The sequence below is a fragment of the Platalea leucorodia genome (assembly GCF_965183815.1).
Source record: "Platalea leucorodia genome assembly, chromosome: 9".
Lineage (NCBI taxonomy): Eukaryota > Metazoa > Chordata > Aves > Pelecaniformes > Threskiornithidae > Platalea > Platalea leucorodia.
The window spans coordinates 5,961,987-5,985,018 of NC_138831.1; positions in this window are offsets into that span (position 1 = coordinate 5,961,987).

Here is a 23,032-nt window from a genome sequence, read left to right on the forward strand (position 1 = left end):
TCGAGATGTTTGTCTTTCTCTGGGGCAGGGATGTCACTTGCTGACACTGCTGGTAACACATCCAGGTGTCTCTCACAGCTCTGCCCCGAGTCTGCGGCAGCTTGTACTGGATATTGCTGTGCAACAGCCTCCCCTCCTCCTAGTTTGATAGCTCTTGTGCTTTGTCTGATCTGAATCTGAATTCTCTCAGTGCCAGGAGGCACACAAGGCGCGAACATCGTTCTTCCACTTCGATCGGTCTGCAGCTGCGTGCCGTGCCGCTTCCCAAGAGTTCCAGCCTGCACCATTCCTCTCAACCTCCACCATCCGACGCCAGGTCGTTTTTGGGCGACCCCGCTTTCTTCTTCCCTCTGGAGTCCACCCAAGGGCCACAGCACAGCCTTCTGTCGGTTTTTTCCTCAGGACATGACCGATCCAGTTCCATCTCCTCCTCCTCACTTTGTTACTGATTTTCTCCATCCCCGCCATTTCTAAAACTGATGCTCGTCGTTTCTGCAACTTTTTATTTTTTTTTTCCGGGAGGAGGTAGTTGGCCTCCTGCCCAGCCCCCATGACTTGGAGGGCCAGTGGTTTTTCTGTCAGGGTGGCCTTCCCTTGGGCTGCGTTGGTTCGCGGCACCTTCTTCAATTTTATCCGGTGCACCCTCCAGAGAGGGATCCCCTATCCACCACCCAGGGGACGCGCCTTCTAGCCATGCAGCCCCAGCCGAAGGTCTTGTGCTTTGTACACAGGCTTTATATTTCAAAGCAAGCTGTCTTTCGGGTTGCAGGTGCTCCTCTGTGCTGTGTGGCTGGTGAGTAGCCAGCTTTCTGACAGCAGCGTGGAGCTCAGCCAGGGCAAGCTGCTAATGTTGCTGCCTAAGTGCAAAGTGTTTGGGGATCTCTCCTGGCCGCAGGGGTTGAGATCTTGTTTTATGTCCTCTGAAAGGCTGTAGCTGTGGCAGCACCAACATTTCTTGGTCAGGGTGATCTCAGGCAGACCTGTGTCATCCAAGTTGACACGCTGAGACCTGACTTCATCTCCACGTACAGAACAACCTTTTTCTGTTAACAGGTCAGTGGAAGTGAGAGACATTTGGATTAGAGATGACTGAGTTTAGGAAAAAATATTGTTGTTGACAACTGCATAGAATCATAGAATCACAGAATCATAGAATCATAGAATAGTTTGGGTTGGAAGGGACCTTTAAAGATCATTTACTCCAGCCCCCCCTGCAGTAAGCAGGGACATCTTCAACCAGATCAGGTTGCTCAGAGCCCCATCCAGCCTGGCCTTGAATGTTTCCAGGGATGGGGGCATCTACCACCTCTCTCGCACCCTGTTTCAGTGGTTCAGCATGCTCATTGTAAAAAATTTCTTCCTCATCTTTAGTCTAAATCTACCCTCTTTTAGTTTAAAACCATTACCCCTTGTCCTATCGCAACAGGCCCTGCTAAAAAGTCTGTTCCCATCTTTCTTATAAGCCCCCTTCAGGTGCTGAAAGGCTGCAATAAGGTCTCCCCAGAGCCTTCTCTTCTCCAGGCTGAACAACCCCACCTCTCTCAGCCTTTCCTTATAGAAAAGAGGTGTTCCATCCCTCTGATCATTTTTGTGGCCCTCCTCTGGATGCCCTCTAACACACTGCAGATGTGTTAGAATGAGAATGGGTAGCAGGAGTGCGCTCAGTTCAGCGAGGGCTTCGCCAGGGAGAGGATGCATGGAGCTCCTGCTCGCAGCCGATGGTCCGGCAGGTGAGTGAAAGGCAAATCTGTTGTGTTTCAGGTAAACGCCCAAACTTTTGGAAGTCAGGGTATCTGCAGCAGTTTGCTGATAACCTTAATAAACTGCAAAATGCCTCCAGATTTTACTGGTGGGACTGGGAACCGCTTCCAGGATCCTGACAATATAAGCAGTTAGAGCATGTAGAGAAAGTTGCTTTGTGCCGTGTGTGGAGTGAAGTATTTCCACGTCCTGGAACCAGCCTTTCGATTTGAACTCAGTCCTGCACACTTCAGCTTGGTGCTGTTATTGCTTCTGCAGCATCCATGTTCCAAGCAATAATAGGATTAATTGTTTTCTAAGCTAGTAGTACATCTTTTAACATATGCGGTATGCAGGAGGCAGGCAATAAATAACTAAAAGAAGCCTATGGAGCAGTGGCTCCCGCTGAGGATTTTACTGAGCATATAGAGAAATTGATTCTGTTAAACTTCGCTTGCTGGAGTGGAAAGTTAAAGAAGAGAGAAAAAATTGTAAGAAATAGAGTGGTGCACAGGACTGTCATCTTCGTTTTAGGATTCTCTCTATAAAACGTGCACATCAGAGGCTTGGAAAAGCTTCCTGAGGAAAAGGAGCTTTGGTACAATGTCTCAGGGGCAGAGGGAACCACAGCACTTGACATGCTGTTTAAAAGGCTGAGGGAAATGCTTTAAAAAAGAATCGCTGTCTGTTCCAGATCCCAGTTCAGGGTCCACATGCAGTCTTTTCTCAGTCAGCACTTCTGATGGAATCAGCAGGATGCCAAACTGAAAATGAAATGTCTGCAGGCTGTGAAATTTGGCCCTTGCTAGACTGAGGCTCTGATCTGGAGACTGGCAGTGTTTGGGCAGATGGTTGTCCCCACGGACACCTCATCATCTCCAGCAGAGCCCTGGCAGTCTCTGGGAAAATCCCCTGACTTTTCACACCAGAGAATGAGCGAGAGGACCAGAAAGGTCCTTAATGCCCTGAAAATCAATTAATCAAAGAACTAATCTTTCAGTTGCTTCTTTCCAAGGGAGCTCCCTCCTTCTTCCTTAATGAGAGCTGCTACAAGCAGGCTTTTTTCCAATATGTAGTTCATACCGATGCTCTCCATGTGCCCCTTGTTGCTCTAAAGAGAGACCTCTGCAAGGTACAAGGTTCAATGAATGAGGTAAGTGCCAGAATCGTGGCTGGATGCTTGCAGGTGTATTTTAAGGATGTATACCTAATTAATCTCAACCCGAGCCATTCTAAATAGGGAGAACTACTTTTCTTTTGTTTTTTTCTTACTGTGCTTTTAAAGTGGGCAATAATAGCAGTCACTCACAGCTATGATATCTTCTGGGAGCTGCCAGAAGGGCTTTTTTTTTTTCAAAAATAAAAAGTAGTGAAATGGAGGATCCCCTGCTGCAAGCATGTCCGTAGTTTGCTGTGCTCACATGGCTGATCCCCTTGAATTCCTGGGCCCCGTTCCCTACCCTGGGATGGAAGGAGTGTGCTTTAAACGTTCTCTCTTCCTCCTCCTCTTCCCTGAAGCATTGGCTTGCAGTCACTGTGCCTAATTTGTAGCTTATCAGACGAGGGATAGGAACAATGATCTAGTGAATTGGCTACTCAGGCTCCTGTTTAGTTCACCCCTCCATCACTAACCTGCTGGATGCCCTGGATCAGGCCACGCAGGGCATGTCCCTGCAGATGTGTCTCCAGGCCTGGCTGCAGATAGACCGGTGCCCCTCTGCATGCCGACTGGCTGCACGTGAGACGGCTCCTGTCTGGGAGCACAGCAGCGTGTTCATGGCCTCCAGGCCCAAACGCATCCCCAGCCAGCCAGTACAGGCAGAGGAGCGTGCATCTGCCTGCACCTATCTCTGTAGGCACACCCTTAATCTCCCCGTGTCTTGGTTCTGTCAAAGGGATCTAATAGCCCACTGCATCACGGACGTAGTATGGGATAAAAACCTATTAATCATTGCACAGTGCTGAGACAGATGGGTTTCATTCCCAGAGTAAGTACATAGATAGACCATGATCATCTAAAGCTAACATTAACACATTAGTATCCGTGATTTACATAAACTAGTCCCTGAAACCACAGCTGGATGGTGCTAAAGAAGAGTTTCTGGGCTATTAAGTGTTTAATTTGGCAGATACAATTCAGTCATGAAATGATCTGCTCTCCTGAAGTGACAGAAGTGAAGGGTTTGCCTTGCTTGGTTTGTAATACAAGACCAGGAAGGGTTACTGTTAAAAATAAACAGTGTCCCCGAATGGACAGGCAGGCAGGGAGATCCCCTCAAATGCAGAAAGGCTAGGCTGCCTTAATCTGCAATCTTTCTAACTTCCAGGAAAATCTTTCCCTAACTACAGAACTTACTGGCAAATTGTGTCTCACATTGTGGAGGAAGAGATTTATCTCGGAAAGGTATTAAAAGCTTCTGTTCCACAGTTGTCATCTGGGAAGATACAGTATTGATTGATCCTGGAGTTTTGTTTGATTGGTTGCATTGGTGATTACGATATTGATTTGTTTCACATGCTGTTTGTTCCGTGCACTGCTCTGTTGCAGCAAGAATTACTCCGCCTTGCTGCTTGCTGCATGTTTTTCAGGAGAGGAAGCAGGCAGAATTCATTTTTCACTAGAAAGTCTTACAGAGTAATTAACTGAAGGGAGGCTGGCGAGAATTACTGAATTACCCAGGGAACACAGCAGAGTCAGTTTTTTCAGGCATGTGTAAATAAAGAAATTTGCATTCTCCAAATATTTAAAGCAAATATTGTATTCGAAGGGAAGTGTGTAATTTGAAAAAGTGCAGAAATATAATAATAGCTGCAAGCAGTTTCCAAACCTTGGTGCCACAGCTAAGGCAGAAGGGAAATCTGCAGAGCAGCTGCTGAGCTGCCCCTTGAAAAACTGTGGTGAGGGAGAAAGAGGAGGTTGACTGCAACTTCCCGCGTCAATTCACGCCCTGGCCTGAGATTTGCTAAAAAACAGCTTGTCTTGCCTTGTCTTCATCTGCCTTTAGCAGCGCTCTTGCCTTGGGCTTGGAGAGCTGATGTTTGCGGGGATGTACAAAGGAGCTGGTCTGAAACCAGAAGTCATTCTGTTCAAACTGTGCAGTGGCACAGTGAACGCTGAATCCAAGTGAAGCTTCCACCACTGGAAGGTCCTGAGCATTGCTCGAGGTCACACGAATTGACCGCTTATGTCCCCAAAAGGGAGGGTCTGCCGTCCTGTCCCATGTAATCAGATACTGTCATAGGCTCCTGCGGACGAAAAGTTATGAACATGAATTTTAAATGCTCACTCTTAGTCACCCCATCTGGTATGAGATACTAATTAAAAAAGTGAGACATTTCTAGGCCTACATGTGTAATGTGGAAAGAAATAAATGTACTCAGAATGTGAGACAATGTCGCATGGTGTTGCTGTTGCGCTGAACCAAATTTTCATTGACGCTGGATACCATAATTAATTGCCATGCTAACTGAAATACTCCAGAGCACCTCTAGAATCCTTGGTTTTTTTCCTTACTGGTAAAACTAAAGAAAGGTGAAAATGACGTATCCTCATTTGCTTGACTTTTTCCTGACTGGAAAGAATTAAGAAAGAGCAAAGCAATGGGAGAGCCTCAGAGGTGAAGGTCACACTTTGAATAAACCTGTTTCCAGTAAGAAAAAGGTAAACAAAGTAGTAAGAGAAAGTGCTGCTTTTCAGTGCTAAAAGTGTGTGCGTGTGTGCGTATGTGTATAGGCATATGCCGGGGAGCAGGAAAGCGTTAAAAAATGCCTGAAGTTTAGCAAAACAAAGAAAAACCCCTTCAGTTTTAAAGCGCTTTCTCCCCTTTAACAGTTGATGAGATGAATGGGGCAGGATAACAATTCAGTTCCTGACGTTCTTCGCAAATATTTCTGTGGGGAAAATCCCTAAATTCAAACAATCGTGCCTTTTGCACAGGGATTAATCTTAAATGTAACACATAATTTATAATTATCAGTCCATTGCAGTGTAAATTTTTATGCCTTCAGTGTTCAAAATATAATGGTTTCTGTGAATTTTTAAAGTAGCCATAATATAAATTCATAATGAAGATTGTTAACATCAATAAAGGGCCACTTACCTGTCTGCTCTACTAATTCCAGTTAGGAGAGGACTGGGATTAAAGAGTCCCCTAATATCGAAGGCATTGCCAGCGAGTCATGAGCGATTTGCTGCTGTGTGCCAGATGGACCTGTACATGCTGGGAAATGGGACTCATTAGTGGTGTCTAGTTTTTCCTTTTGAAATTTCTTTTTTCTATTTTTTTTTTAACAAAGTTTTGACATTTTGCTGAAAAAGTAAAACTGAAAATTGACATCTGAATTCTGGAGGTTTTTTTTTTTTTACCTGAGAAGATTGAGTGTTCTCAGATTAGTTGGGAAAAAAATGAAAAACTGAGCTGTGATTGGATACCTGAGAAAAATAAAAAAACCCCCCAAACAATAAAGAAGCAGGAACCACCAGTGAGAATTTTACTTGTCAAACCCCCTACTTTTCTCTGAAAAATATCCACCAGACTTCTAGTTGAACTGTGCTGGAAACGCAGCGTGGCACTGAGTGGTGGCCGAGTCGGGCAACATAAAGTCTGGCGGCACCGCTGCCTCACGGCAGAGCTCAGCACTGGGGCGCGGGCTGCCCCGCTGCTGTGCCCCGTGGGGACCTGGGTGTCGGTCAGGTTCGCTCTTCACAGAGATTGTCTACTTTCCTGTGGATGGCAAACATCCTACTCCTAAGATCCAAATGCTCACAACGCAGGAGGTAGCTGCCTTCCTATACAGAACTATACAGATTCTTTTCCTATACAGAACTTGTATAGAAGAAGGGAAATGGCTTGTAAGCTTTACATAAACCTGTTTGCAGCAGCATGCCATCTGGGTACCTCAATGCATGGCTCCTTTCCTTGCAATATAACGACCATCTACACAGTGACATGTTCAGTCACCCAGCTGCCAGGACAAATGCCCAATTTATGGACCCACATAGGTATTGCACCTGGCTGTCCATGAAAATATGCTTCATAAGAGAAAGCTTTTATTGTCCTGAGAAAGCAGCTGTATTTTAATGAAGGTCACCCCTATGCAAGGTGAAACTGCTGTGCGGCATCTCTCCAACCCAGAAATCAATTCATATTGCCGCTTTCCAGGGCAACTGCAACTTTGGCTTGAAATTCATTCTCCAAATCTTTCAATCAAGCTTTCCTGATCATCGTAATACATAGAGATCTGCTGTGCCATGGCTGTATGATCATTAAACTGGGGGAAAAACTGCTACTGCGCATATGATGACAACCAATTTATTCATTGCAAAATAGTGAAGCATCGAGTATCCATTCCGTGTCAGTTGGAGGGCACTGTGCTATATTTGTTGCCATCATCATTATAAGGGTTACAAATGATCTACCTGGAGCTCAGCATATATCTTCTAGGATGAAGTGTCAACACAAAGATAATAGGGGTGAATTTAGAGTACAGCTTTAGGTACGCTTGCCGCTTTGCACTGTAAGTCAATAGATGTTGGTTGGAAACTGTGCAAAAAGAAAGTAGTGGAAGAAAAGTCTGATTCAGTAACCTCACTTTAGGCATTTTTGTTTGGAAGCTGATTGTTTACCCTGCCCAACACTGACAGCAGCTAAGTACAGTAAAAGTGATCTTCTTTTGAAGAAAATTTTTTGTCCTAATCTTCTTTTGTGTTGTTGTCATGAGGAAGTACATGGAAGGAATAATCAGGAGACCAGATGGCATTTTGAATAGTGGGTCTATTCAGACATTTTCAAATCTCTAATTGGTCATTGGTTTTAAATGTTAATATGCTTCACTAGCAAATCATTTCTATTCTCTCTTTTTGATGTTTGCAAAGAATTATGAAAGAAATAGATATATTACTAAGAGTGGTACCAAAAAATCAGCATTCAAGCAACGGTGCTAAGTAGTGACTGTGAACTCCAGCAAATACGAATAGGATGACTGTCATTCAAACTGATTAACAAGTGACAGGCTAAAGACAAATACAGGGACATGTTTTGTGTTGTTATAAACTGGCAAAACTAGAATGACTTGGGTGGAACTATGCTGATTAACACCAGCAGAGAATGCAGTTTGATGTCTGTCGTTATATCCTTGCTTCATCTGGCATTTCTTGCCTGGAGGAGAATGCATCAGGAGTGTCTCCTGCAGTACAGCAGGAGGGAGCTTGTACAAATGGGTTTAGGTCAAAACAAATAGATCTGAACTTTCAAAGGACGTGCGTGGTATTAGATTGTGGATGAAATGCTGTGGTTTTTTGCTCACTTAACATGCTGACTTAGGTAGGAAGTCACGGTGAGAAGCACCTCTAGAGAAGGCAAGGCAGGGTACATTCCTAAAAAATGCTCCCTCAGTACATTATCTGATGGTATGATGATAGGTTATGTGATGGTAGCCATCTGGTTCATCCTCATTTAAAATGTTACCGGTACTGGGGGAGGAGACGGTACCTACAGAGCAGGGCACTGGCCTTGCTGAGGTACGGCGTTTCTGCTAGAGAGAAAGTTGCAGACATGAAGCTGTGCTCCACTGGAAAGATGAAAGTAAGGAAGCAAAAGGAAGCCAACGAAAGGATGGCAAGGGAACTCAGGCTGACATTACTGAAGGAAATTGCTCAAAGTTGCTGTTTCTTTCTAAGAATACATTCTTGGGGAACTTTCTGGTGAAATGCTGTATCTGTGCCCTGTTCTGACCCAGATTCTCTCTTACAATATCTTTTTATTTCAACTGGAAGCCTTCTGTGAAGAAGCATTTGGTAATGTTTCAGCCTACAGACATTATGAGACACAAAAGAAGAAAGTGAGAGAAGAAAGGGCTTGGAAAAGGAGCAGGCGCAGGCATTATACCAAGGTACAGAGTGGAGCAGGGTCTGCCTTGGTGACTGTATGTGGAGAGGTTTTCTGACCGTATGATGGCTTCTGGGTCAAATCAAATAGCAAACATCAAATCGGTAACTGTAGCTTTAAAGTGGATACCCATACCCACACTGCCAGCATTTGAGTATGGTAACAAATACCTGCAGTGCCTCTGGGAAGGATGGTGGGCGCTGACATTGCCCTAAATAGAGCAGGTTAATGGAATAGCATTAACACAGCTCTGAGGAGAGGCAACAGATCCAGGGTTAAGTTACAGTTTACAGCAGAGGAAAAGTGAAGGAGGAGAACACCAGACAGGAGTCTGTCAAACTTACCTTGCCAGGTCTCTGTCTTTGAATTTGATATGCACATCCATCACCGAGGCCTCTGAGTGCTGGCTGTTCAAGACATTGGAACAGCAAGGTCCTCAGTGGACTTTAGAGAAGCTTTGACACTGGTGAGGGTACAGAGAGCAATGCTTGGGATGGACTTTCTTGAAGGGAGTGTTAGTAGTGGATATGCAGTAAAGGGGAGATGGCCAGCTAGGAGATGCTGCCTGCACAGCAAGGAAAATAAAGCTTTGGAAGCGCTTGCCTTTTTCAGCTTCTTTTCTTCAGCAAGCGATCCTTGCTTTGTGCCGGCCACAGCAATCTCCAGTCAATTACTGACAAGGTGTGTGGAGCACTTCAGTGTCTGAGTTGAACAATATAAAATATTACTGTGTATGTGAGTCAACAATATAGTGCCTTAAAGAAGCAGAAAGATGTCGTATGCACTTGTTAAAGCATCTTGTTTCAGAGACATTTGGATCCACAGGGGTTCTTTGCACTTCTCATGATGCGGTCATGCATCATGAGAACAGCATCAGCTCTGAAAAAAACCATCATCACTATATGTGAAGCGCAGATGGTGCTTTTGGTACTTGATATTATAGCTGTTTTTAAGTTTATTGGAGAAAAATATGGATTTTTAAATCTTACACCTGCATGCTGAGAGGAAGCATATGTAGAGGCTCAGTGAATCCCTTGGTGTCTGCTGAGTGGATCGTTACACACACGGAGCTGGAGTTTGCCTTTCTCACTCACCATGAGCAGTATTTAATTCTGGAATGGTTCTGCTGAAGTCAGACCCAGGCCCTGTGGAAGATGAAAAGGACATATGGTTTCTGTCCTGTGTATTAATGGTCTGGTTGCAAAGATAAAAAGCACATACAATTTTTTCTTTCATGTACCCTGTGCATATGCTTGTGCATGCATGGACACACCTGCACCCACATGTGCATGACTGTATTTGATGCATTTTTGTAAAGAGATGTCAGCAGGGTAAACAGAGCAGCTTACAGGGATTAGATCAGAAAGACTCCTAAGAACAGCTTCTTTGCAAGAGTAACAGATCAAAGCTAGCTGGATGTTTAAATACAACTTCATGCAAATATCTGTGAGTTACTGTCCCATCACTGCCTCTGTACCTTCTGTCAGTACTTTCCATGCTGCTGAGCCTGACTGGTCCCTTACCTCCTTTTCTGCAATCATGGCATATATGTTTTCCTTTGATATTGCTCGGGAAGCTGTGCCCCCAATTTGTTGCTGGTCCTCTCAAGACACTTCTGGAATTGTAATGTTGCTTTTTGTCATGCTTTTAGTTGTATTTCTTTGCCTGTTTCCATCTTTCTTCCCAAATCTTACACTTTCTGGAACGTCCTTGTTTCATAGAAGGGAAGCTCAGAGTTACACTCAGCACCCCAAAAGTTAGATCTTCTCAGGCATGGCCTCACTCTTTGCATGCAGAGAGGCATGTACTTTTGCACTGTAATTTATATGTGAAATTATCCCTTGGTCCAAGGGGGTGGGTAGATGCGTATGCGTATCTTTGTCTGTGTCCTCTCTTCTCTCTTTCTACGCTTACCAGACTCACTCTAGGATGCTCAGATAGCTAAGCTAGCTTAGAGCTGGGTTCAGCTCTCTGACCCACCACAAGCTTCTTGGGACTCTCTCTGCCCTTGCTCCCAGCTGGAGAATAAGGTCACTTCTCTAACTCATAGGTGTGCTGTAAGAATAAACTCACTGAAGCTTGTGACCCTGTGCTGGGGACAGCCACATGAGCACACAGTTGTACAGGTAGGTTGCTCGCTGGAGTCCTGTCTGCATGGAAACTTATTTCCCATTCCTTGATATTTTTGCTGTGCTCTTGCTGCAGCCTGTGAAGAACACGATTCTCTCTCACAGCTGGTCCTCCTCAGCCTTGCTTCTTATGTGGAGGATGCATTTTCAGACTTGTTTTTTATCTACAGTAAGGAAAAAAATCCTTATTTTGAGGTGCAGCAAATACACTGACTTCACACATCAATAAGATAATGCAAGAGAATTGAAGATCCTCCTTCTACCATTAAGCGCCTGCTCCTTGTGAGAAATGCAGTTTTCAGTTTCCTCTTTCAAGAATGCGGTGGGAGGCCAAAGCAGATTTTTCTTGTCAAGTTTTTACCTGTTTTGTGAGCTTTTAGATGGCTTTTTGACACTGGGAGCTAAAGGGCAGAAATATCAAATAGTAGCTCTTCCCCCGTGCTGGAGTGTCACATTCTTTCCTCCTTGGGCTGTGCGATCTGCAGGCAGGGTGTTTGCATAGTAAATGCCATGTCAAGTCAAGGTTAAAACAGGATTATTTATTCCTTTTTTCAACTCAGGATCAAAGTACAGTGCACATTGTATGGAAATCACATTTGAAACAGCTGAGTTCAATTACCTCCTCAAATAATTGTCAGGAACGTGCAGTTGCTTTTGAGGTGGAGGGTATTACTTAACAGGAAAAACTGACCTTGGACATACTCACATGGCCCTCTGATTTCAATGCGTGGCTTTTCAGGCAGAATGTAAATCCTGCTGAGGGTCAAATCCAAGCTGCTGAATAGCAGCATCAGTCAGTCAGGGGCCAGATACTGCCAACTAATCAGACATCCTGCCATTGGGATCTCGAAAAAAGGACTTGCGCCAAGCACGCCTGAGTGTAGTTTGCTGCTGTATTTTGGCTTGTATGTGCTGGCCATCGCAATATATACCCTGAGGGTATGGCAGCCCAGCTCTGCTTATCCCTGAAACCAAGCTCCTTGTCAGGGCAGTGAATGTTTTCAAGCATTGGGCGGCCATGGGAGAAACCTGCTGCAACTGCCTGCGGGCTTCGCCTGCGCCATCTGCCCCTAGGGGAGCAGCCCTGCTCCGGGACCGCCTGTTAGCACAGCTGCAGAGGCATCGCTGTTACCTGAGAGCTTGTATCTCAGTTCCAGAATTGCACTTCTCCATTTGTTCCTCCCAAGGACAACTTTTAAACTTCCCTGATGCCAGTTCCAAGTGGGTGGAGCGGCGGCAAAAGAAGCTGCTTTGATTTAAGCGAGTGAGGGGGCAGTGCTACTCTGATGCCTGATTATTTATCTCCCTTGTTACACACAGCACTTGCTTTTTCTGGAGTGATTCAAGCATATCATAACCTCTTGCTTTAGCTCTTTTATCATGCTGGTTTGCTGCTGCAGTTCAGTCAGAAATCTGTCTTGGCCTCTGCAGAGCAGAGGATGTCATCTCATTTTATTGGGCTCCAATGTGCCTCCCCCACGTTTTTTCAAGTTTCCCGTTTATCATGGGGAAGGCTCCAAGAACTGTATTGGGTGCTTTTGAGCTGGGCAGAATAGGCTCTAACAGCATTAGAAGCCTCCCTCCAATGTCATCCAGAGATAAATGGGTGTGAGGAGAGGTGCTCAGCAAGGCTTGCTGTGTCCTGGAGCATGCCGACTCTGGGAATGCAAACAGCATCTCACTGTGCTCAGGGATTCTCAGAGAGGTTTTAACCAAAACATCCATTGATTTCAGCATGAGCAGCAGCACACTCATGGTTTTTCTCAATCCCCCTGCTCTGCTGTGGATGTATTCACATATACAAACATTAGAAGTGATGTATGTGAGATCTGAGCTCAGATTCTGGATCAGTGGAAATCCTGAAATCAGTACGCATTCTGAATTTTGCATTATTGCAGTGAAGCCCATTTACTTCTCTCCTTCTCAGGTACAATTACGTCTCCCACACCTGGTACCTCTCATTACTCCAGCATTTTTTGCCATGTGTAGGAGATTGCCTCCTCATCACTGGCTCTGGGTAAATTTGGAATTGCCTGAAGGAATGTGGGATACAGTATCTCCTGGCCAGTCCTGTCAGAGATGATGGCTAATGAGACTGTGTGATGTACAATGTCGAAGAAAGAACATATAGACTAGACTGTGGTTGAATTTTTGGGAATAAGTGAATGACATAAAGAGGGGAGGGGAGGATCATCTAATAGTGTAGTCCCTCATATGTGTCCCATGAATTCTTGTGCGTTGGCCATGAGTCCATGCATACGAAGTGCATGGAGGCAGACAGAGTCTGTACTTGTCATATTGCTAGATGTCTCTTCTACTCCGTCCTTCTCACACTCTTCCCTTGCTCCAGCGTGGTGTCCCTCTGACAGGATACAGTCCTTTACAAACTTCTCTAATGTGGGTCCTTCCCACAGGCTGCAGCTCTTCAAGAACTGCTCCAGCATGGGACCTCTCCATGGGATACAGTCCTTTGGGAACAGACTGCTCCAGAGTGGGTCCCTCATGGGCTGCAGTTCCTGCCAGGAGCCTGCTCCAGCGTGGGCTCTCCCCGGGCTGCAGGTGGATATGTGCTCTGCCATGGTCCTTTATGGGCTGCAGGGGGACAACCTGCTTCACCATGGTCTTCTCCATGGGCTGCGGGGGAATCTCTGCTCCGGCGCCTGGAGCTTCTCCTTCCCTCCTTCTTCTGATCTTGTTGTCTGCAAGGCTGTTTCTCTCACATATCCTCACTCTTCTCTCTCAGCTGCTGTTATGCAGCATTTTTTACCCTTTCTTAAATATGTTATCACAGAGGCACTACCAACATCACTGACAGGCTCAGCTTTGGGCAGCGGTGGGGCCATCTTGGAGCTGGCTGGAGCTGGCTCTGCCCAACGTGGGGGCAGCTCCTGGTGTCTTCTCACCGAAGCCACCCCTGCAGCCCCCCCACTACCAAAACCTTTCCAGCTAAACTCAATACACAAGATTAGAGAATATTGTTTAGAGCAGCTTGTAGGTTTGGATTTGCCAAGGACATTCTGATTCCCATGCTGGAAAGTGTCCAGCCAGCAGGAGTTTTGGAAGCTTAGTTTGTATAAAAGAGCATTTGTGTGTGTGTGGAGGGGGACAGGTAGCAGAGAGGTGGTAAGCAGCCAGTGCCTACTTGTTGTGGCAATTCCTTCCAGAGACAATGTGCCCAGAGCTGGGGTTTCACTTCACAGCTGCTGAGCTGAGGGTTGAGAAGAGTTGGTTTCTCCTTCTTTGTGCATCTCAAACTTTAGGGAGAAGAATTGATTTAATTTCATCTCGTCTGATCCTGATTAATGAAAAGTCATTTCTGCTAGTTCTGGGCAGAAAAAATAATCTTTGACTATTTTGTAACTTTGCAGATATATGTAGGTGCATGGCAGGAAGTTCTATAATTCTAGAAATTATGACAAGGCATCCATAAACATGAGGCTGAAACCCTATGCAGCAGCATTGTAGCTTAAAGGAGCGTTATTTAATACCTATTAATGGAACTGCTGAAGCATAAATACTCTCAGCTCAAACAGATTTTGTTAACTCCTTTGTGCTGGCAGTTTCGGAGTGGGATGGCAGATCATTCACAGCTGTCTCACAGGATGCTTTTCTGCCCTTCAGTACAAGAGCTTGTGTCATGGGGGCGAGAGCAGGGCTCGTAGGCAGGAGGAGGAGTTGCAGGAGTACATGGGCAGGCAGCAGCCCTGCCGGGAGGCAGGAGCCCTTTTACAGGCTTAGTCCTGGTGTCCTTTGGGTCATAGAGAAACTGCACTTGCAGCTGTGATTGCAACACAGATGTTCCCAGAAGAGTTTTTGTTCATCATATTTAATAGGGAAGGACTTCAGCCTCCCTATGAGGGATGCTGGGTGTGTGGGCCCTGCAGTCCCTGCCTTGGTATTTCTACCCCCTTTGGCAGAGGGGAGCAGTGCAGGGTCACCCCTGTGCATGTACAGAGGCTGAATTTGTCCTGCTTAATGGCGAGCCTTTAACAGAGCACTCCTGGGCTTTTCAGGTAGTCACTGGAGAGAGAGGTACCACCAACGGGCGATCCAGTACAGCCAAGATCAGGACCAGTTCTTGGGGTTCCTGAATCTGTGCAGGGATTGTAAAGATCTGAGAGCTAACAGCCCAATAATGCAGCTGTCTCAGTTGAGTGTCTCTGAAGTCCCTTTCCTTTTATTCTAGTTTCATACTGTTTACTCACGGATTCAAAGATCCTGGGTACAGCTCCTGCACATCATGGGACTGGCATATAAATGATTACTATTTAAAAGGAAGAACAATGCATGTTGGATAATTTACATGCACATTTTTGAGTAGTTATGGGACACAAGGATATCTTTCATGCCATTCCTCGAAACACAGGATTAAAAGAAATATAGAAGTTGAATTTCCTGGGCAATAACATCATTCCAGAAGTTAAGGCTTAAGAAAGAACAATTGTTAACATGAAACTGATAGTAAATGAGAGTGAGCAGTTTTATAATCCATATGCTTCTGGGGTGTGCCTACACAAGAAATGTAGTCAAATTCTTCCGCAGACTGATTTAATTAAAACTGGTACAAACTCCCTGTGTGGACTCTAAGATAGGTTATGTTTGCATTGTGCCATGAAGTGTGATTCTTGGCATGTGGAGACAGGCCACAGATTGCTAATTACAGTAAGTGATGAAGCTGCACCAGGTCAGGTTTCTGCCATGCAGTATCTAAGCACAAGCTCATAGGGCATGCACCAAAATCTGTGCTGTGCCCTCTGCCTGCCAAACCAGTCATTTGAATATAAGAGTCACACTTCAGTGATCTTTAAGAAACACTGAACTAAAAACAGTGACAAAGAGCACCAAAAATATGTTGATCATGGAGCTGGGGCTTGCTGTAGGGCCAGACCTTCAGCTCTGTCAGCGGCAGCTCACGCAGAGTTTTCAGCTGCAGTCGTGCTGCAGCCAAATAGGACCCTTGTTTTTCTCGGGGGTGCAACTTTTTAAAACTAAACAGATGCTTTGACTTCTTCCCACTGCCACTTACGCCTAAAGAACTGCTCTGGAGCACTGCTCAGCAAAGCAGAGTGCTCGCTCCAGTAACACCCCATCCCCAAATTTTCCATTTGAAGGCCTGGAAAGGCCCTTTTGCATCTCCAGGGTGTCATCAGAGGAGTCATGAGCTTGTGGGCAAGATGAGGGACTGGATCTGAGTGTTATGTGCTTGCCTTCTCCAGAGATGAACTGTTTCTGACTAGTACTGGAGCACTTGGGATCAAAAGCTTCCCTTACACAGCCTGCTGCCTGAGCCTGTTCAACAGAGCGCGAGGATGGGTTCTGGCTCGTCCGTTCATTCAGGCTCTTAATTAGTTACCAGCTATCCTCATGGTGAGGAGTTGGTGCCTGGTGTTATTGAGGTACTTATTCGAGCATTCACATTTATGTGAATGCGTTCTTTTTATATTGGAGTTCAGGCAGCCGCAAGCCGTGGTAAGGAATTAAATGTCACATAAAGAAGAAATGTGACACATTGATCAAGATGCGCTGCCCCACCAGTCTATCCTGGCTGTGAACTGGCTATTGTCTCAGCTGCAGAGCCTTTAAGTTGAAGCTACAACAGCTCATGCTCTTAAGTCTGGAGGTCCTCGGGGTGGCCCATTCAAAAAAGACCTGATGTTTGCCTTTTCAAGCATCTGTATTCAGAATTACGGGTGCTTACACAATGCACACACATAAGCTGCAGACACACGTTACTGCAGTCCTCGCACTGGTCTTGTCATCGCAGTGCTGCAAAACGTGTCCAGGGTGGGTATATGCACTGCTTGACTAATTCCAAAGAGCTGGGCTGCGGGCCTGAACCCCAGACAGGTTAGGACACGTCCCGCTACACTGAAAAACCAAGTCCTTAGCAAACCCACAATACATAGATGCTGCTTCTTACCTGCTCCCACAATGCAGCAGTGCCGCAGTTGGGTCTGCCATCACTCCACGCCCATGTCAGAGGACAGGGCATGACCAAATAATCACAAACAAACTCAAAAGTCATCTAGACAAAATCGAGGAATATATTTTTAACTGGAGAGTTGAGACACAGATAAGGAGCAAGCAATACGCAATCTATTTCCCCCTTTAAACTTGTCGCACAGAAGGGAGCAGATCTTCCCATGATGTCAATCAGCACAGCTCCACGGACTGGAGAGAACAATTGTGATTTATCCTGCCTGAAGGCCTGCACAGAAGGTGCTTGAGGTTTCTTGCAATTCACTGGAGACTTCTGACATTGAGAGCAGGCGTTTGAGCTCCACTGTCCTCTGGAGCGATTTGCCGCACAGGCAGCTTATAATTACAAACACTTGATAAATCTCCTCCAGAGAAACTGAGGAGTTTGGTAAGATGCTTGAGTCAGTGATGGCTGATTTCACTTCTTGTAAGAAAGCCGTATTTCTGTGATTTTGATCTCGGCACAAAGGCACTGTGCAGCAATACTACCGAAGAGGTTCTGAGGGTTCAGCCAAGCTTTAAAGTATTTCAAGGATCTTCTTTGTCTTGTGGAGATCAGTGGGTTCCTTTCCAGCCGAGCTGAAAAGCCTGGGGGAAACAAAAGGAACCTATTTCAAGCCATTTTTGTGAGAATAATACCTCTCTGCAATACCTGACACCTTATGCAGCTGGTAAATACCATTCCCTATCAGCTACCTAATCTTTTTTAGCAGTGTTTGGCCACCTACACCTGACCACCAAATTTCCGCTCTGTTTGCCACTGCTGACATTTATATAACAAAGAGCCACTAACTGCTCTTTTATCAGCACAAGAAAGTTGAGCACAGGAGGAGACAAATATGATGGGCACCATACAGCAGCACTCAGAGGTATGCTGCTACCTGTATATCCAGCCTCTGTAATGGTTATATTGAACCATTGCTCAGACAAAAAATGCTGCCGGGTGCTTGGAATGATTTAACTCTCTTGTTCCTGGGACAAAAATGCATGCTGTTATGTACTAACTCCTTTCTCTGCTGGATGTCTTATTATTGTTAAAGATTTCAAAATACTGTGATATAAAGAAAACACGGGGCTTTGGGCATGGGCTTTTTTGTCAGGCGTATCTGGATATCACTTGCCCTGTAATTACCCTGTAATTACCCTGTAATTAGCAACCAGTGAACGCAGGAATGGAGCTGATTGATAGTCTCTTCTTTCTTGTCTTGCTATCTCCAGTCATGGGTGGGGACTTCTGGGTCTCAGCATGAACAGGAGAGAGGATGAGGAGAAGGTCCTGCCTGCAGAGCTCAGCATGTGCGAGGGGCTTTCTGGACTTCCCCTGTTCTTCCCTTACAGTCTCCAGAGTCTGGATTTCCTAGGCAGCTGTATATATACACATCTTGCTCGTTGGTGAGCACCACTGGGAATGGCATTTGCCTGTGGTCTTCAGTTGTTCTGCTGGTGGGCCTGTGTGAAGTCTTGCGTTAACGGTCACACAGAGCCTTGCCCTCTTGTGTACCTGAGAGTCACCTTGTGGAAAAGTACCACGGTCATTCTCACTTCATGTCTGGTGCCACTGGAATGTGGCTTTTCGTTAGAATTCCAGTGATCTGCCAGCTTCAAGGAGCCGAAGAATTTAAAGCAGTTGAACAAAGACTGCTGTCCCCCTGGGGACAGAGCTGCCCTGAGAACCAGGTGACAGTGAAGGTTTTAACCTTGATTTCAATATCTACAGAAACATGGGGTTTTTCTGAGTTTATAAGTCTGGAAAGTGGTCAACAGGGTTACCTTACCTTGTTCACTTGTGATGGAAAGCAAGGCTTTATAATGATACATCCATGCCTAGTTAGAGCTGATGTTTATTAAAGATGAGTACAATTTTGCTAAGAGGTTGTTAGAGTAAAATGCACAAGGAAAAAAATGATACTGCAAACAATAACAAGGTCCCAGAATTGCCTTGAACTGTGCAATTGAGATTCTCGAGTACTGTCAAATCATCTCCCCGTAAGACTGAACCGTTGACATTTGTTTAATTACAATATATTTATGAAATGGAGCAACATTCCTAATCACTCATGTATGCTTGCATTACGTCTTTTGTGCAATATCTTTATTCAGTTTGAATAAATTTTCATTAAAATGATGAGAAAATGATTTATTTTGCAACCATTGGACACAGAGATCACACTGTACTTATAGCTTAAATAGGATTTTGGAGTACTCACCGCTCATCTTTTTGTAGTAAAAAGTCATTGCTGAGCAAAAGCAGGCTTTCTGGGAAGGGGAGCCCTGCAGAAACACAGCGAAATTGTGGCTCAGCTGAGATAATTCCATTTCAGTAAGCTCAAGACTTCCCTCACAGTAACAAGTAAACTTATCCAGGCGTTGATGTTTGCAGGTTGTGTTAGGATTTCCTGTATTGTTTTCAGAGTGGTTTTCTGGATATCCATGATTAAAAATTTAGCAGACTTGCCTAGCTGCAGGTTAGTGAAGTATGAACTTTTCCTGAAGCTTTTTAGAAGCTGAGGTATACTAAAAATTCCCTCTAGTTGCTCTGCACTCCCGAAGCAGGAGTATGGACCAGCGGAAAGCCTTGCTATTTTTGGACTTTTTGGAGAATGCCGTTTTGCTCAGGGTTGGGCACCGTGTCTCTGGTATCGGAGGCAAAGTGAGACAGGTGTAAATGAAGTCATTTCAGCATCACTGCAGTCATTGATTGCTCTGCAAACCCCGTGCTGTTGGAAACTGCAAGGACACAGGGAAGATGGGGAATGTGATGTGGAATCCGCCGGTGAGTGAGTGGCAGAGCGTGGCTGTGCCTCTGTAGGAATCAAAGATCAGAACAAGCACTGAAACCTAATCGATAAGATGATTCATGCGGTAATAACTTATCAGGTTGATGAAGTATGTGAGGTCTGTGTGGTCTGTTGCAATTAATGCGCTATGAATAAGCCAGGCAGATTATGGGTGTTGGTATTCACAGCCATGCTATGTGGTACAGGCATGTCAGCGCTACTGACAGCGTGGAGAATTCAGCAATAATCAATAACTTCCAGTTGTTTGGGCCTAATCATTAGCATTTAGTAAGCCAGAATAGCCGCCTTCTAAATAATTAAAAGGTTTTGAAAACATGCGTCATAGAACTACAGGATTTGCTCTTCAGGGCCACGTGGTTGTTACATTGAATTGCCTGTCTAGATTGTCAGGTTGTGGACACTGGCATTTTACATTCCTGTACCACCCTTCGCATTCCTTACTGGGAAGTCTTGCAGAGTGTAACAAATTTGCAATCAGACTAGAAGGAGCAAACCCAAAGCCATTCCAGGCAGACCTTTGAGATACCATAGTTTGAAAATGCGGCTCAGAGCTAGGAAAGGGCAAGGAGTTTTGCAGTAAAATACTGATTCTCCAGAGAATTCTAAAAGGAAGGTTTGGAAACTGCAGCAGCTAAGAGAGAGGGTTTTTTTCAGACAGCAATAAAGCACTTGGAGTATCCATGTAACTTTTCTGAAGAAGATCTGTCTCTGGAAGCTGCTGCACTTGTCCTTGAATGAGTTATTGTCTCTTAGCAAGCTTTAGGGTGTTGTTGAAATCCTTCCTTGCAAGGCTCAAGGGATGAAGACAACCGTTTTAAGGATTGCACTGCAATCATCCCTGTGAGACCTGGCATTGGGGAACAGGCGAGCAATGACAGCCAGTGTTTTCTGGGTCCGGAACTGCTGTCCTTGTTTCCCATAATTTCCAGCATAATGAGCGTCTTAGCATCAGGTAAGTTTTAAAAAGAGATTCTCTCTTAAAAACGAATAGTCACTGCCAGCAGGGTTGCAAGCTGGGACTACTAAAAGATGATCTGATGAGGATAGTTAACTGCAAATGGGATGTGGATTTCACTCTAATAGTTTATCAACAGGAGCTTTCTGAAAAGCTCTTAAGTGTGCTGCCAAATCCAGCTTCCAAAGCAAGGAAAGTAATACAAGTCCAATATTGTTAATGTCAGTGGTTTCTAGTTAATTATCTTTACCTGAAAAAATCACTGAAAAGCACAGAGCCTTGTTTAAGCTTTGCTTTATGTCTCTTTATTCAGATACTACGCTCCTCTCTTATAAATATATTTTCCTCCTCAAAGACCTCTAGATCTTGTAGTAGATTCTATAGGATATATTGTTCTTTTGATACATCCAGAAGATGCTTCTGCAGTTAAAAGGAAAATATAATTTAAAAAATGTATATGTGTGCCCAGGTTAGTACTTCCTGAAAGAAGAGAAAACCTATAAGGAAAACATTGATGACTTATGTTGCTCCTATTTTATTTTGAACTCCCATTTAAGCAACCCTATAAGTCTTCTAATGCTGATATCTACTCTTCGGTTGTAATGTTTCCCTGCTGCCTAGTTAAAGTAAGGAGAAAAGAAGCCTCGTGTTCCATATGTTTATTGAGGGAATTTTTTGTGTGTGTAGTTCACATAAAATTGCATCCATTCGGCTCATGATCCATAGTGCAATTTCATTAACAAAGCAGCACTCTACCTTTTGTGTGCTGTTATGCTTAAAGCCCATTCCTGTCATTGTTTCTCCCATAAAAATAGAAGTTTTGCAGGTGATTTAGTTTAGTTCATTTCCAGTTCTGTTCTATTTTCTTTGTTTGTAGCCCAAATAACTTTTTAGAAATATTTGATAGAATCATTTTCCCTTTTCCATTCAAGATAAAACTTGTACTGAAAGTAGAATGCATTTATTTGGTCAAAATTTTCAGTTATATAAAATGGGAAGTTGATCTTTTTTTCACTTTCTTTCACTCTGTTTTCCTCCCCTCCACCTTTGAGAGCGGAGATGCTTTTTTCTGTAAAATATGAAGAACACACGTGGCATTATGTGCCATTTCTGTATACCACCAAGGGTTTGTATAGCATACAGGGTTTATAAAGCTCTTGATTTAACCTGCGATTGTGTACTCTTCCAAAATAAGGACAAACAAAGGCCTAGCTCAAAACTCGCTAAGACGGGGGCACGGTTTTCATAGTGCCTCAGAATCAACAGTTCTTCTAAAGCCAGTGGCCACTGTTTCTGACTGAGCTTGTTGAGTTTAATGTGATGCTGTGTTCTTGCTTCACAAGGACATCCCTGAGGAAGCCCTCCATAACTTGTGATATCTAGAAATTATGCGTTTAAAATAAAGCATTCTGCCTTGGCAGACCTACCCCAGCAAGTGTCCAGCAAGGGCACTCTACAGGATTGTTGAGGTTTAATAAATGGGACTGAGTGCTCCATTGCAATACGATGGCTGGACCAGAGACCAGAAACTCATTTGCCATCCAGTTTACAAAAAGTCTGTCAGTGGCCAGGCTGCTTATTGCCTGAGGTACTGACAAACACGGTCTTGTGGCTTCCACACACTCTGCAGCCGTCTGCCCACAACCCTCTGATGGCAGGGGCCATCCTTTCTTCTTGTGCTTTCTACAGCACCTAGCGTGGTGAAGTCTTGGGCCATGGAAAGGCAAGAGCCATATAAATGATAGTAATAAGCTACCTCAGTGAGCCTGCCTGTTTGTGCCTTTGTGTCATAAAGCCTGTGGGTTTTCAGGGGTAAAGGGGGAAACTGGAGGAAAACAAAGGGAGCAAAAAAACCCGGGAAGATTTTCCTGCCCTGAAGTGTGGGCTCAGAATCTGCCTGAAATGTGAGAATATATGCGTGGAAGCATGCAGCAGACAGACATCTAAATGAGACTCCTTAGTGCGATGAGAGCAGCTTACCAGCCCTCACGTGCCACACATACCGTTGTTTTTTCAAATGAAACTGGAAATCAGCGGCTGCTCTTTCCCCTCCCAGTCAGACAGACTGCTGGGCTTTTGCTTCGCTGCTGGCCTGGGAAGGTCATCAGGGACTTTCTCCGCCCTTTCCATACGCTTCTGTATTACTCACTCTGGCGTGTGGAGAGAGGGCCCCTTTTTAGAAACAGCATCACTGGACGTTTGCTAAGGCAGGTTGCCAGATTTAATAACTGATGGGCAGGAGAAAATCTTGCGTCCCTGTCTTCTGACCTCAAGGAACATTGAAATATGGCACAGAACTATGCACACATGACCCTTTGGAGGTGATTGTTCGGTACCGTTTTCCATTCTCTCGCTCTCTTCCCCTCTTCCTCTTTTTCTAACCTTTCCATTCCCATTTATTCTGTTCAGGCTGTTTGTGTATCTCTTCACCTGGCTTTTAGAATATATTACCTGAGTTTTAGGATATATTCCTATTTCCAGGTACAAAATTAAGATATTGCTAAGTGTCGTCAGAGATAATAATATAATAGTAGATCCCTTTGT